Genomic DNA, 17509 nt, shown 5'->3' with positions numbered 1-17509 from the left:
TCAAAAAAAAAGAAAAAATCAGACGGCAAAAAGTATGTCACAGATGAAGGAGCAAGGTAAAAATCTACAAGACCAAATAAATGAAGAGGAAATAGGCAATCTACCTGAAAAAGAATTCAGAGTAATGATAGTAAAGATGATACAGAATCTTGGAAATAGAATGGAAGCACGGATTGAGAAAATACAAGAAATGTTTAACAAAGATCTAGAAGAACTAAAAAACAAACAAACAGAGATGAACAACACAATAAGTGAAATGAAAAATACACTAGAAGGAATCAAAACAGAATAACTGAGGCAGAAGAACGAATAAGTGAGCTGGAAAACAAAATGGTGGAAATAACTGCCAAGGAGCAGAATAAAGAAAAATGAATGAAACGAATTGAAGACAATCTTAGAGATCTCTGGGACAACACTAAACGCACCAACATTGGAATTATAGGGGTCCCAGAAGAAGAGAAAAAGACACGGTCTGAGAAAATATTTGAAGAGATTATAGTTGAAAACTTCCCTAATGTGGGAAAGGAAATAGTCACCCAAGTCCAGGAAGCACAGAGAGTCCCATACAGGATAAACCCTAGGAAACACATCAAGACACATATTAATCAAACTAACAAAAGTTAAATTCAAAGAAAAAATATTAAAAACAGCAAGGGAAAAACAAAAAATAACATACAAAGGAATTCCCATAAGGTTATCAGCTGATTTTTCAGTGGAAACTCTGCAGGCCAGAAGGGAGCGGCAGGATACACTTAAAGTGATGAAAGAGAAAAACCTACAACCAAGATTACTCTACCCAGCAAGGATCTCATTCAGATTTGATGGAGAAGTCAAAAGCTTTTCAAACAAGCAAAAATTAAGAGAATTCAGCACCACCAAACTAGCTTTACAACAAATGCTAAAGAAACTTCTCTAAGCAGGAAACACAAGAGAAGAAAAAGACCCACAAAAACAAACCCAAAACAATTAAGAAAATGGTACTAGGAACACACATATCGATAATAACTTTGAATGTAAATGGATTAAATGCCCAACCAAAAGACAAAGACTGGCTGAACGGATAAAAAAACAAGACCCATATATATGCTGTCTACAAGAGACCCACTTCAGACCTAGGGACACATAAAGACTGAAATAGTTAAACCACCAGTTAATCTAGTAAGTAAAAAGGGAAAAGTCCAAATATATAAAATAAGAAATAAGAAGAAAATAGCGGGGCTTCCCTGGTGGCGCAGTGGTTGAGAATCTGCCTGCCAATGCAGGGGACACGGGTCCAATCCCTGGTCTGGGAAGATCCCACATACCGCGGAGAGACTAGGCCCGTGAGCCACAACTACTGAGCCTGCGCGTCTGGAGCCTGTGCTCCGCAACAAGAGAGGCCGCGATAGTGAGAGGCCCGCGCACTGCGATGAAGAGTAGCCCCCGCTTGCCGCAACTAGAGAAAGCCCTTGCACAGAAACGAAGACCCAACACAGCCATAAATAAATAAATAAATAAATAAATAAAATTAAAAAAAAAAAAGAAGAAAACAGCCACAGAAACAAAGGAATTAAAAGGACAAGAGACTATTTTGCTCAAGCTTTTGCTCATGTCGATCTATGTAAATATGACAATGCCCTTCACATGACAATGTGAAGAGATGGAAAAATATATTCCATGCAAATGGAAATCAGAAGAAAGCTGGAGTAGCAATACTTGTATCAGATAAAATAGACTTTGAAATAAAGACTGTTACAAGAGACAAGGAGGGACACTACATAATGATCAAAGCATCAATCCAAGAAGAAGATATAACAATTATAAATGTTTATGCACCCAACATAGGAGCACCTCAATACATAAGGCAAATGCTAACAACCATGAAAGGAGAAATCAACAGTAACACAGTAATAGTAGGGGACTTTAAAACCCCACTTAAACCAATGGACAGATCATCCAAACAGAAAATAAATAAGGAAACTCAAGCTTTAAATGACACAATAGACCAGATAGATCTAATTAATATTTACAGAACATTCCACCCAAAAGTGGCAGAATACACTTTCTTCTCAAGTGCACACAGAACACTCTCCAGGATACATCACATCTTGGGTCACAAATCAAGCCTTGGAAAATTTAAGAAAACTGAAATATCAAGCATCTTTTCTGACCACAACACTATGAGACTGGAAATCAATTACAGGAAATCAATTACAGGACCACAACACTATGAGACTGGAAATCAATTACAGGAATAAAACTGTAAAAAACACAAATACATGGAGGCTAAACAGTGCGCTACTAAATAACCAAGAGATCACTGAAAAAATCAAAGAAGAAGTAAAAAAATACATAGCAACAAATGACAACGAAAACACGATGACCCAAAACCTATGGGATGCAGCAAAAGTAGTTCTAAGAGGGAAGTTTATAGCAATTCAATCTCACCTCAAGAAACAGAAAAATCTCAAATAAACAATCTAACCCTACACTTAAAACAACTAGAGAAAGAAGAACAAAGAAAACCCAAAGTCAGTAGAAGGAAAGAAATCATAAAGATCGGAGAGGAAATAAATGAAATAGAAATGAAGAAAACAATAGCAAAGACCAATAAAACTAAAAGCTGGTTCTTTGAGAAGATAAGCAAGATGGATAAACCCTTAGCCAGACTCATCAAGAAAAAAAGGGAGTACGCAAATCAATAAAATTAGAAATGAAAAAGGAGAAATCACAACTGACGCTGCAGAAATTCAAAGGATTATAAGAGACTACTACAAACAACTATATGCCAATAAAATGGACAACCATGAAGAAACGGACAAATTCTTGGAAAGGTACAATTTTCCAAGACTGAACCAGGAAGAATTAGAAAATATAAACAGACCTATCACAAGTAATTAAATTGAAACCATAATTAAAAATCTTCCAACAAACGAAAGTCCAGGACCAGATGGCTTCACAGGTGAATTCTGTCAAACATTTAGAGAAGAGCTAACACTGATCCTTCTCAAACTCTTCCAAAAACTTGCAGAGGGAGAAACACTCCCAAATTCATTCTACGAAGCCACCATCACCTTGATACCAAAACCAGAAAAAAATATCACAAAAAAGAAAATTATAGACCAATATCACTGATGAACACAGATGCAAAAATCCTGAACAAAATACTAGCAAACAGAATTCAATAGCACATTAAAAGGATCATACACCATGATCAAGGGGGATTTATCCCAGGGATGCAAGGATTCTTCAATATACACAAATCAATCAATGTGATACACCACATTAACAAATTAAGGAATAAAAACCATATGATCATCTCAAGAGATGCAGAAAAAGCTTTTCACAAAATTCAACATCCATTTATGATAAAAACTGTCCAGAAAGTGGGCACAGAGGGAACCTACCTCAACATAATAAAGGCCATATATGACAAACCCACAGCAAGCATCATACTCAATGTTGAAAAACTGAAAGCATTTTCACTAAGATCAGGAACAAGACAAGGATGTCCACTCTCGCCACTCTTATTCAACATAGTTTTGGAAGTCCTAGCCATGGCAATCAGAGAAGAAAAAGAAATAAAAGGAATACAAAATGGAAAAGAAGAAGTAAAACTGTCACTGTTTGCTGATGACATGCTACTATGCATAGAAAATCCTAAAGATGCCACCAGAAAACTACTAGCACTAACCAATGAATCTGGTAAGGTTGCAGGATACAAAATTAATGCACAGAAATCTCTGGCATTCCTATACACCAACAACGAAAAATGAGAAAGAGAAATTAAGGAAACACTCCCATTTACCACTGTAAAAAAAAATAATAAAATGCCTAGGAATAAACCTGCCTAAGGAGGAGAAAAACTTATACTCAGAAAACTATAAAACACTGATGAAAGAAATCAAAGATGACATAAACAGATGGAGAAATATACCATGTTCTTGGATCGGAAGAATCAATATTGTGAAAATGACTATACTACCCAAAGCAATCTACAGATTCAATCCCTATCAAATGCAATGCAATTCCTATCAAACTAGCAATGGCATTCTTCACAGAATTAGAATAAAAAAAGTTACAATTCATATGGAAACACAAAAGACCCCGAATAGCCAAAGCAGTCTTGAGAAAGAAAAACAGAGTTGGAGAAATCAGGCTCCCCAACTTCAAACTATACCACAAAGCTAGAGTAATCAAGACAGTATGGTACTGGCACAGAAACAGAAATATAGATCAATGGTACATGATAGAATGCCCAGAGATAAACCCACGCACATATGGGAACCTAATTTATGACAAAGAAGGCAAGAATATACAATGGAGAAAAGACAGCCTCTTCAATAAGTGGTGCTGGGAAAACTGGACAGCTACATGTAAAAGAATGAAATTAGAACACTACCTGACACCATACACAAAAATAAACTCCAAATGGATTAAAGACTTAAATGTAAGACCAGACACTACAAAACTTTTAGAAGAAAACATAGGAAAAACACTCTGACATAAACCACAGCAAGATCTTTTTTGACCCACCTCCTAGAATAACGGAAATAAAAACAAAAATAAATAAATGGACTTAATTAAACTTAAAAGGTTTTGCACAGCAAAGGAAACCATAAACAAGACAAAAAGACAACCCTCTGAATGGGAGAAAATATTTGCAAATGAAACAACAAAGGATTAATCTCCAAAATATACAAACAGCTCATGGAGCTCAATATCAAAAAAACAAACAATCCAGTTAAAAAATGGGCGAAAGACCTAAACAGACATTTCACCAAGGAAGACATACAGATGGCCAAGAGGCACATGAAAAGATGCTCAACACCACTAATTATTAGAGAAATGCAAATCAAAACTACAATGAGGTATCACCTCATGCCAGACAGAATGTCCATTATCAAAAAAGCTAGAAACAATAAATGCTGGAAAGGTTGTGGTGAAAAGAGAACCCTCCTGCACTGTTGGTGGGAATGTAAATTGATACAGCCACTGTGGAGAACAGTATGGAGGTTCCTTAAAAAACTAAAAATAGAACTACCATATGACCCAGCAATCCCACTACTGGGCACATACCCTGAGAAAACTATAATTCAAAAAGAGACATGCACCCCAATGTTCATTGCAGCACTATTTACAATAGCCAGGACATGGAAGCAACCTAAGTGTCCATCGACAGATGAATGGATAAAGAAGATGTGCCACATATATACAATGAAATATTACTCAGCCATAAAAAGAAACAAAATTGAGTTGTTTGTAGTGATGTGGATGGATCTAGAGTCTGTCATACAGAGTGAAGTCAGTCAGAAAAACAAATATTGTATGCTAACGCATATATATGGAATCTAAAAAAAAAATGGTACTGGTGAACCTAGTTGCAGGGCAGGAATAAAGAGGCAGACATAGAGAATGGACTTGATGACATGGGGTGGGAGGGCGAAGCTGGGGCGAAGTGAGAGTAGCATCGGCATATATACACTACCAAATGTAAAATAGTTGGCTGGTGGGAAGCAGAAGCATAGCACAGGGAGATCAGCTCGGTGCTTTGCGATGACCTAGAGGGGTGGGATAGGGAGGATGGGAGGGAGGCTCAAGAGGGAGGGGATATGGGGACATGTGTATGCATATGGCTGATTCACTTTGTTGTACAACAGAAACTAACACAGTATTGTGAAGCTATTATAGTCCACTAAAGAGCTATTAAAACAACAACAACAAAAAAAACAACCCATACCCTCAGGTAGGCAACCCACAAAGGAGAAGATAATCACAATTGCATAGGTTCTCCCCAAGGAGCGAGGGGTTAAAGACACATCAGGATCCCCAGCCCAGGGATTCTGCACCGGGAAAATGAGCCCCCAGGATACCTGGCTTTGAAGGCCAGCAGGGCTTATGTACAGAAGAGCTAGAAAGCTATAGGAAACAGAGACTCTGCTCTTAAAGGGTGCATGCCAAATCTCACATGCTCTCCAAGCACAGAGGCAGTAACTTGAAAGGAGCCTGGGTCAGAACCACTTGCTAATCTTGGACAGCCTCCTGGAGAGGTAGGCATCAACTGGGGCACGACCTGGGGACACAGACATTGGCAGCAGCCATATAGGGGAGATTGTTTTACCATGAGGACACTGGTGCTGGCAAGAGCCATTTGGGAATACTCCCTTTAGCCTATTAGTGCCAGGGGCTTTCCCACCCACCAGCGGGCCAATACCAGCCTCAGCCCCCTAGGGATCTGGCCCCTCCCACCCATGGGCCAACACCAGCCCAGAGACCCCTGGGGCCCTGTAGCCAGTTGCACCAGGACCCAGCCCCACCACCAGTGGGTTTGCAGCCACCCCATGTGGCACGACCTGGTTGGGAGCCAGCCCTGCCTACCAGCATGTCCACAGTACTTGGCCCTGCCACAAAAGAATGACCCACACAGCCCACACAGTGGGCACCCCAAGAGTATATAGCTCTAGTGACCAGAGGGTAGTATGCTGCTGGGCCCCATAGGACATCTCCTACATAAGGCCATGTCTCCAAAATTGGGAAATGTAACTGACCTACCTAATACATAGAAATAAACAGAAATTTAGGCAAAACAAGGAAATAGAGGAATATATTCCAAACAAAGGAACAAGACAAAACCAAAGAAGAAGAACTAAACCAAGTGGAGATAAGCAATCTACCTGACAAAGAGTGCAAGGTAATGATCATAAGATGCTCAACAAACTTGGGAGAATGAATGAACAAAGTGAGAAATTTAACAGAGTCAGAAAATATAAAGAAGAACCAAACAGAGCTGAAGGACACAATAACTGAAAAAATACACCAGACGTAATCAACAGTAGATCAGATGATACAGAGGAATGGATGAGCAAACTGGAAGTCAGAGTAGTGGAAATTATACAAGCTGAACAGAAAAAAGAATTTAGAAAAATGAGGCTAGCTTGAGAGACCTCTGGGAAAACTTCAAGCATGTTAACATTCGCAGTTTAGAGGCCCAAGAAGGAGAAGACAGAAAGGGGTAGAGAATTTATTTGAAAAATAATAGTTGAAAACTTCCCTAACCTGGGAAAGGACACAGACATCCACATCTAGGAAGTACACAGTCCCAAACAAGATGAACCCAAAGAGGTCCACACCAAGACAAATTATAATTAAAATGCCAAAAATTAAAGATAAAGAGAGAATCTTAAAAGCAGCAAGAGTCGGGAGTTCCCTGGTGGTCTAGTGGTTAGGATTTGGCTCTTTCACTGCCGTGGCCAGGGTTCAATCCCTGGTTGGGGAACTGAGATTCCGCAAGCCACACTGCATGGCCAAAAAAAAGAAAAAAAAGCAGCAAGAGAAAAAACAATTAGTTACATACAAAGGAACTCTCATAGGACCATGAGCTGACTTTTCAGCAGAAACTATACAGGCCAGAAGCAAGTGGCATGATATAATCAAAGTGATGAAAGGAAAAAAAACCTACAACCAAGAATAGTCTACCCAGCAAGGCTACCATTCAGATTTGAAGGAGAGATAAACAGCTTTGCAGATAAGCAAAAGCTAAAAGTTTAGCACCACTAAACCGGCTTTACAAGAAATGTTAAAAGGACTCCTCTAAAAGGAAAAGAAAAGACCACAACTAGAAATATCAAAATTATGGGGAATTCCCTGATGGTCCAGTGGTTAGGACTCCATGCCTCCACTGCAGAATGCACGGGTTCGATCCCTGGTCAGCAAACTAATAAGATCCCATAAGCTGTGTGGCGTGGCAAAAAAACAAAACAACAACAACAAAACCCCCTCATTTGTAAAGGAAAATATACAGTAAAGGTAGAACAACCACTTATAAAGCTAGTATGAAGGTTAAAAGGTAATAGTAGTAAAATCATCTCTATCCACAATAAGTAGTTAAGGGATACACAAAACAAAAAGAGGTAAAATATGATGCCAAAACATTAAACATGGTTGTGGGGGAGTAAAAGTGCAGGGTTGTTAGAATGCGTTTGAACTTAAAATAATGCACACGCACATATATAGCTGTATATGAACCTCATGGTAACCATAAAACAAAAATCTATAATATATACATACAAAATAGAAAGGAATCCAAACATAACACTGAAGATAGTCATCAAATCACAAGGGAAGAGAGCAAAATAAAGAAGAAAGGAACTAAAAAGAACTATAGAAACAACCAGAAAACAATTAACAAAATGGCAGTAAGTACATACTATTAATGATTAAATGTAAATGGACTAAATGCTCAAGAGACAAAGAGTGGCTGAATAGATACAAAACAACACCCGTATACATACTGCCTACAAGAGACTCACCATCTAAAGACACACACAGACTGAACACGAGGGGATGAAATAAGGTATTCCTTGCAAATGGAAACAAAAAGAAAGCTGGGGTAGCAATACTTGTATCAAACAAAACAGACTTTAAAACAAAGACTAACCAAGACTATTTTAAACCTCGGCTCTTTGATTTCAATGTTTTCATATTTCCCTGAGAAACTGGAACTCATCTGGTACAAGATCTTTAACTCTTCCTTCTTCCATTAGTGGCTATTCTCCACACTCTTCTCTCATCTTCCTTCTTTCAAAAAGTTAACACCAAGCTGGGAGCTAAAATGGAGGCTACCTAACAATGCCTGGTTCATCTCTATCATCACCTCCACCCTAATTTTTCATTGATATACTTAAGGAAACACTAAGAGTCAAAGTTATCAACAGCACTGGAAACTAAGACTGCTGCTCAAAGAACTGTTGGACTCATAGATGACTTTTCTGCCAAAGAGCAGGCAGGAATGGGGCTTTAGATACAGTAGAGCCAGCAGGGAAGGTAACAGATTTTTAACTAACCTCCTCCAACTACCTGCTCCAAAACAGCTTTCTCCAGAGGCAGCAATGGCAGTGGTAAGTCACATCACCTTACTGTGAGAGACTCACTTAGTATGGTCAGGGCTATTACATGCCCACAGCCTTCCTTCTCTACTTCAGATTCTATAACATACAAAGTAGTATATACACCCTGAGATTTGAAAGCAATTTCAGGAAGGGCTGAGAGAGCAAAAGCCCTGGGAGCATTACATTCTGGAAATCACAGTTATTTGCAGCGTAGGCTTCAAATGATCAAAAAACAAATCCTCTTTTCCAAAGTCAAATTACCAGGTCAGAGGACGGGATTTCCCCTACTCAATCCAGCAGGAAACACATAAATGACTGCTGGACACTAGAAAGTATTCAGAAACTATGTGCATCAGTTAGTCCTTTAGTTTAACATCTGATAGGAGAATTCCTACAGCTACCAAATAGCCAACGAAGGAAACTGTCTACCCTATTTGGCACATACTAGACCTGTATACCCCTCTCCTTATTCAAGGAAGAATAATTGAGGGGAGAGATAGAAAAACATTCTGTAACATAAAAGAAGAGAAACTCTGCATCTGTGATTCAGAAAATGAATATATAAGGAGCAACAGGTTAAATTCTAGAAATCAACTACATTACTCTCAACAAATCTGATAAAACACACTGAAATAAGAGCTCAAAGTTCACAGGCAGAAATGAAAAGAACTAGTTGAGATGCAGGCAGAAATAAGACAGGGGGAAAAGAAAGGTAAAAAATTACAAATATGCTGTAACAGAATTCAAATCTTAACTAGAAAAAGTAAAGAGCAGAATACTTAATTAGAAATGTGGAGACAACAAATTTGAGAAGTTCTTCCAGAATGGAGAAAGAAAGGACAAAGTAATGAAAAGTATGAGAGAGGACTGACAAGGAGAGAAGAGAGAAATAAACTTCAAATAATTTGTTATCCCTGAAACAAATGGAAAGAAATAATAATTAAAGATTTTTTAAAAAGGAAATGTAAACTTTCCTGAGTCAAAGAATCTTCTGCATCTCCAGCTCTAAAGAGCTTACAAAAGACCAGGCAAAATTACTAAAAAGATAGTGACAACTGGATTTGTTCTAGTGAAATTTTCAGATTTCAAGGATAGAGAAAATGCCCCAAATCACTCAAGAAGGAAAAAACAAGTCATACACAGAGGACCAAAATTCGGTCTGGCCACAGAGTTTTGCTTTGCAAGACCACAAGATAATGGCAAAATATTAAAGAATTAACAGTGGAAAAAATAATGTGACCTAATAATTCTGCTCCCTCCCCCACCAAGTTGTCATTCAGTGTGAAATCAATATAATGATACTTTCAGATGTATACCAATCACGTACTTTTCACAAAAATATTATCTGAATAATAATTAACCAAAAACAAAGACCTTGAGAATAGGAAGGAAGAAATGAAATCAGTTAAACATAGGGCTAAGTCTAAATAATTGTTACAAATGATTAGCACCAAATGTTATTTTTAAAAAATGATTATTCAGGGCTTCCCTGGTGGCGCAGTGGTTGAGAATCTGCCTGCTAATGTAGGGGACACGGGTTCGAGCCCTGGTCTGGGAAGATCCCACATGCCGCGGAGCAACTGGGCCCGTGCGCCACAACTGCTGAGCCTGCGCGTCTGGAGCCTGTGCTCCGCAACAAGAGAGGCTGCGACAGTGAGAGGCCCGCGCATCGCGATGAAGAGTGGCCCCCGCTCACCGCACAGAAACAAAGACCCAACACAGCCATAAATAAATAAATTAATTAAAAAAAAAATGATTATTCAAAAGGAAGGTGAGGTACAAAATAAAAGATAAACTATTATCAGTCACCATCATCTTCATTTGAGTACTATGAACAATTTTGCTAAAATGCTGTCATTAATTTAATGGGTTACTCCTCCCCACCATTAAACGATAGAGTTTTAGACTAGGTCAAGGAACACTGGTCTATTCTAGATACCTCATACAATAAGAACCATACAATAAGTGGCCTTTTGTGACTGGCTTCTTTCACTTAGCTTCATTTCTCCAAGGTGTTATAGCAAGTTCACAGTACTTCATTTTTTTTTTTAATTAATTAATTAATTTATTTATTTTTGGCTGTGTTGGGTCTTCGTTTCTGCGCGAGGGCTTTCTCCAGTTGCGGCGAGCGGGGGCCACTCTTCATCGCGGTGCGCGGGCCTCTCACTGTCGCGGCCTCTCGTTGCGGAGCACGGCTAGTACTTCATTTTTTAATTACCAAATAATATCCCTTTGTATGGAAATACCATATTCATTCATTCATTCATCAGTTAATACACATTTGGGTTGTTTCCACCATTCACTATTATGAATAATGCTGCTATGAATATTTGTGTACAAGTTTTGGTGTGGAGATATGTTTTCATTTCTCTTGGGTGTATATATATACCTAGAAGTGAAATTGATGGGTTATATGTTATCTCTATATTTAACCTTTCGAGGAATTGCCAGACTGTTTTCCAAAGGAGTTACACCACTTTCCATTCCCATCAGCAGTATACAAGGGTTCCAATTTCTCCACTTCCTCACCAACATTTGTTATCCTTCTGATTATAGCCATCCTAGTGGGTGTGAAATTGTATCTCATTGTGGTTTTGATTTGCATTTCCCTGATGACTAAAGGTGTTGAGCATATTTTTATGTTTACTGGCCACTGGCATAATTTCTTTGGGGAAACATCTATTCAAATCCTTTGCCAATTTTTAAATTAGGATGTTTGTCTTTTTATTACTGAATTGTAAGACTTCTTGATAAATTTTAGATATAAATTCCTTTTCAGATATATGATTTACTAATATTGTCTTCCATTTTGTGGGTTGCTGTAGGTGACTTTTTATTTAGTTCTCTTCTGATTGTTCATTAACGGATGTTGTGTCATATTTTTTGTGTGTGTGTGTGTGTCATATTTCTTTACAGGAGATGACTTTGTTTTGTAGTTGGGACAAATTGGTTGAGTATTTGGAAAAAATTTTATAAGTTCTCACTTCAGGACTTCCCTGGTGGTCCAGTGGTTAAGACTCCGTGCTTCCACTGCAGGGGGCACAGGTTCGATCCCTGGTTGGGGAAGTTCCGCATGCTGCCATGGTGCAACCAAAAAAAAAAAAAAAAAAAAAATTCTCACTTCATAATTGTCCTAGTCTGTCCGAGCTGCTATAACAAAATTCCATAAACTGGATGGCTTATAAACAACAGAAATTTATTTCTCATAGTTCTGGAAGCTGAGAGGTCCAAGATCACTGTGCCAGCATGGTTGGGTTACAATCTGCCAACTTCTTGCTGTGTTCTCACGTGGTGGAAGGGGCTGGGAGTTCTGTGTGATCTCTCTTATAAGAGCACTAATCCCATTCATGACTGCATGAGGGCTCCACCCTCATGACCTAAGCACCTCCCAAAAGGCCCACCTTCTAATACCATCATATTGGGCATTATGACTTTGACATATGAATTTTGGGGGAACACAAACATTCAGACCTTATCAACAATGTATACTAAAAAATTCTGGCTAAAAAGTTAAATACAGGGACTCCTCTGGCAGGCCACTGGTTAAGACTCCGTGCTTCCACTGCAGGGGGCGTGGGTTCAATCCCTGGTCCGGGAACTATGATCCCACATGCCGCGTGGTATGGCCAAAAAAAAAACCCAGAAGTTAAATATAAAAAATAAAACCATAAAACTACAATCACAGGCTGGTTATATATTCATATACAGTATATTTATCATTTCACGGACTGAAGAGCTAAAGCAAAATATAGATTTTATTATATAATTTCATTGTTATTTTAAAAATTTTGCAGGACAAAGTACACAAGAGTAAAAAGGCAAAATACAAGTTGGGAATTACATTTGTAAATGACAAAAGGTTAATAAACTTAACATTAAAGTACTCTTAAAAATTAAGGAAAACATTAACATCCCAACAGAAAAATTGGCCCCCCAAATGGAAAATTTATAAAATTAGAAATAAAAGTCATCAATAAATAAATGAAAAGTTTTTTCATTTCATAAGTAGTCAAAAAAAGAAGCAAATGAAATATGCCTTTCTTCCAACATCAAATGGCAAATATTTTTAAAATGAAATACTCAAATGTGGCAAAGGTACAATGAAATAGATTAACATTCATATTTTGCTTATACATGTTCATTCTCCTTAACATCATAACTAATCCTAACCTCTAGGAATCTAACTCAATAAATAATTAGAGATGTGCTTAAAGATTTATATTTGAAGGTGTTTGTCAAAATATTAATAATAGTGAAAAACTGGAAGCTAGCTCAAGGCTCTACAGCAGAAGTGGTTAATCAATTTAAATGTACTCAAATATTGCTTCTCCATTAAAATTCATGTTTTCAGGAATACTTAACATCATGGGAAATGTTCGCATTTTAAGTATAAGAAGTATATAAAACTGATTCATTATTTCAATGTTCTTAATGTTTGTATGCATGTTGGGAAAAATACAAAGGAAACTCAATAATAAGACAAACAACCCAATAAAAAATGGGCAAAAGATCTGAACAGATACATTACAATAAGTACACGAAAAGATGTTCAACATCATTGATCATCAGAAGAATGCAAATTAAAGCTACACCTACTATAATGGCTAAAATTAAAAAGAATGATAATATCAAATGCTGACAAAGATGCAGAGCAACTGGAACTCTCATATGGTGGGAATGTAAAAAGGTACAAACAATCTGGCAGTTTAAAGTTATAAAGTTTCTTATCATAAGACCCAGCAATCTCACTCCTAGGTATTTACCCCAAATAAATGAAAGCATGTCTACACAAAGACTTGCCTATGAAAATTAATAGCAACTTTATTTACAATAGCCTCAACTGAAAGTAAACTGGAAACAAATCAAATATTTATCAGTTAGTAAATGGATAAACTGAAGTATATCCCTACAATAGAATACTGCCAAATAATAAAAAGGATCAACTACTGAAAGGATTCTCAACCAGTGTAGGGAGGGGACTTTGTCCCCTGTTGGACATTTGGCAATGTCTGGAGACACTTCTGATTGTACAAATGGGGAGGGGAGTGCTAATGGCTTCTAGTGGATAGCTGTCAGGAATGCTGCTAAATAACCCACAATGCACAGGACAATCTCCAAGACAAAGAATTATCCTGTCCAAAATGTCCACAGTGCCAAGTCTGAAGAACTCTGAACTGCTGATACATGCAAAAACATGAATGAATCTCAAAAACTTCATGGTGATCAAAAGAATATTTCTATGATATTCTAGAACAGGCAAAACCAACTTACAGTAACAGACATCAGATGGGTACTTGCCTGAGACTGGGGTGGGGACTGATTACACAGGGATGAGGTACCTTTGGAGTGAAAATGGTCTGTATCTTGATTATGGGGATATATACATCTGTTCAAATGAAAACTGTACGCATAAAATTAGTGCACCTTACTGTATGTGAATTATACATATAAGATCAGTAAAAAATAAATTGTTGAAGCTGGGTGAAAGGTACACGGGGGTTCATGATAGTATTCTCCTTTCATATCTGTCTCAATTTCCAAGACAAAATGTTTTTTTAAAAAATACATATGTATATAAACACTAAATGATACAGGGAGAAGCCTTAATTGAATCTTTAAACACACACACACACACACACACAAAACCCACTCAAAATTAAAATCTCATTGTGAGAATGATCTTTGTGTTATGTATCTTCTCTTGAAGGGGAAAGAATCTGATGTGAAAGATAGAAGGAAGAAAGAGATATAGTTTGATACAGGGAAGGTAAAGAAAATTTCACAAACTACTCCTCACCACCACCACTCCTTTTAATGTCCCATTTAGTCCCAGCCTGGCACTAAGCCATGTCTTCTGTGGTAGACAGACTTCTAAAATGGCCACCAATTATCCCAGCCTCCTGGTATTCATGCCCTAGTGTAATCTCCCCTGCCCCCTCCTCCCCCTGAGGGATGGCCTAGTGACTTACTTCTAACCAAAAAAATACAGCAAAGGTGATGGGATGGCACTTCCATGATTAGGTTATAAAAGAATGAGACTTCCATCTCCCTAGGAGACTCTATTGCCTTCTCAGCTTGCCATGCTGGAGAGGCTACAAGGCAAGGAACTGACAACCAGTAGCCAGTGAGAAACCAAGGCCTTAAATCCAACATCCCTTGAGGAAGTTAATTCTGCCAACAACCAATTAAGCTTAGAGGAAATCCTTCTTTAGTCAATCACTGAGATGAGACTCCAGTCCTGGCTGACACCTTGACTGCTGCCTGTGAGAGACCCTGAAACAGAGGGCCCACCTAAGCCAGATTCCTGACCCATGAAAACTGTGCCCTAATAAATGTGTGTTGTTTTAAGCTGCTAAATTTGTGGTAATTTGCTATGCAACAATAGATAACTAATGCACCCTCCTTCGAAATCCTGCTGAACATTCACTTCTTTTTAAATTATTTGGCAGTTTTTTAACAAGTTAGATATACCATACAACCTAGCAGTACAACTGTTAGGGATTTACTCCAGAATAAGTGAAAATATATCTATACAATGACTTGCACAAAAGTGCTTACAGTAGCTTTATTCACAATCATCAAATACTGGAAACAACTCAACTGTCTATCACAGGTGAATAGATAAACAAGCATGGTATACCCATACAACAAAACACTACTCCTCATTCAAAAGGAATGAACCACTAACACAAGCAACAACATGGATAAATATCAAAATCATTCTGCTGAAAAATAAAATAAAATAAAATATTTAGACTAATGCTGGCCCACTATAAAAGCTCAATGAACGCCAGCTATAATAAAAAAAAAAAGAAAAAAGAAATTTAGAGCCATATCTGGCATGTAGTAAATGCTCAATAAATGTTAGTCATTTTCATTAAAAAAAAAATCATTCTGCTGAGTGAAAGAAGCTAGACTCATAACAGAACATAATGTATCAATGCATTTACATAAAGTTCTAGAAAATGCAAAGCAATATATAGGTGGAGGGGCTAGGAGGGACAGACTGCAAGGAATATAAGGAACTTCTTAGGAAGATGGAAATTTTCTGTATCTTGGTTGTGACAGTTGTTTCATAATAAATACTGTAAACTAATAAGTACATCTGTCAAAATTCACTGAAACATGTTTCACTTTTAAATGGTGCAGTTTACTGTATGTAAATTATACCTCATTAAGTTGACCAATAAAAAAAAATAATAATAATAACCTTCTTTGTCAAGTCTTCTTTAACTACATCTAATGCAGCTGATTCCATTATTCTACCTTAGCCCCCATACAACACTCTATATTTAAATTACTCAAACTACAGAGAATCTGGAGTGTCTTGAATTCTACAGTAGCTAAAAGTTACAGAACACTATTATGTGCAAGGCACTGTTCTAAGCACTTTGTATTATTAACTCAATTAGTTACCCCCAAAACCCCATGTAATAGATTCTATTACCCCCATTGTACAAATGAGGACACTGAGGTATTAGGGAAGTAACTTGCTTAAGGTCTTACAGCTAGTAAGTGGCAGAGCTGTGACTGGAGTCCAGTCAATTAGTCATAGAAGCTGGGCTCTTCACTACCACCACCACCCTACTCTATATATCTCAGAGTATTAGGTGAAAGCATACTCTCAGCTCACTAGAGACTAATAGGTTCATCCACTCATTCAACAAATATTTAAGCATATAGCACATGTCAGTTATTGTTCTAAATGCTAAAGATATAATGGTGAAAAAAATATAGACATGGTGGTACCTGCTTTTAGAGCTTTCAGTCTAGTAAGAATTTAGGTTTAAAGTACAGGATTCTGAAACAAAATATTTATCCCTTATTTATATATTTATCCAAATATTTACGCAAAATAAGTCACAAGGTGCGTAGTGGCCAGATCTGCTTTAACTAGTTAGAACAGTGATTCCCAAACTTGTTGGCACTTTAGAATCACCTTGGGATCTTTTAAAAATTCCCAGGCCATACCCCCAGGCCAAGTAAATCACAATCTAGGGTGGGGGGTGGTGGTGGGGAGGGGGAACAAAGACATCAGTACTTTGCAAAGCTCCATAGGTGATTCCAATGTAAAGACAAGTTTGGGAAATCACTAAGCTTGAGTTTTTATCTGTCTGAACAATGATAAAGTTCATTCATGGTGATGCAGACAGAGGTAAAAGAAAAGAAAACAAACAAACAAAACCCATATATACTTGCCCTTCCCTTAACCAGAGACACGCAAGGTGAAGGTAGCTTTGATTGTTTTTCCCCAATGTTATGAATTCTGAGAACATTAGAAAGAGGGCCGTATAATTATTTTCCTTCTTGGATTTATCCATGCCTCCATTACCCACCAGGATCATAGACAACTGAGATATTCACCTTTTCATCTCTTCCTGGTACTTTCCATGGAACCAATAAAGAATTCTGCCATATTATATATATTCAACATAACTGATAAAGACATAACTGCTTTTATATTAAGCAGATCTTATTTAATTCAGTCACTTTGGGTCCAATCCACATGCCAAATGCAGCTTGCCAAAGTAAAATACCCTGCGGACACTGAGATCAAAATAGCTTCTTTTTAAAAAAAGTCTACTTCCTAATTCAATTCTTTGTTTAGGCTGAAACCACGTCTTTTATAACTCGAACTTGCA

General features: G+C 37.6%; 1 protein-coding gene across 9 annotated transcripts in view; it reads right to left on the bottom strand.

The window, feature by feature from the left end:
- NCOA6 (nuclear receptor coactivator 6) overlaps positions 1–17509 on the bottom strand; it is a 99363-nt gene that overhangs the window by 63571 nt on the left and 18283 nt on the right. For 2 of the 9 annotated variants that reach the window (XM_068565540.1, XM_068565542.1), the window contains one exon: positions 11852–11943. The exons of the other annotated variants lie outside the window; for them this stretch is intronic. The gene's annotated coding sequence lies outside the window, so the exon portion shown is untranslated. The remainder of the gene's footprint in view (positions 1–11851; positions 11944–17509) is intronic. 9 annotated transcript variants of the gene reach the window in all.

Source organism: Eschrichtius robustus, chromosome 16, assembly GCF_028021215.1.
Source record: "Eschrichtius robustus isolate mEscRob2 chromosome 16, mEscRob2.pri, whole genome shotgun sequence".
Lineage (NCBI taxonomy): Eukaryota > Metazoa > Chordata > Mammalia > Artiodactyla > Eschrichtiidae > Eschrichtius > Eschrichtius robustus.
Note: the sequence above shows the minus strand (reverse complement) of the source record. Positions and strands in the feature narration are given on the sequence as shown.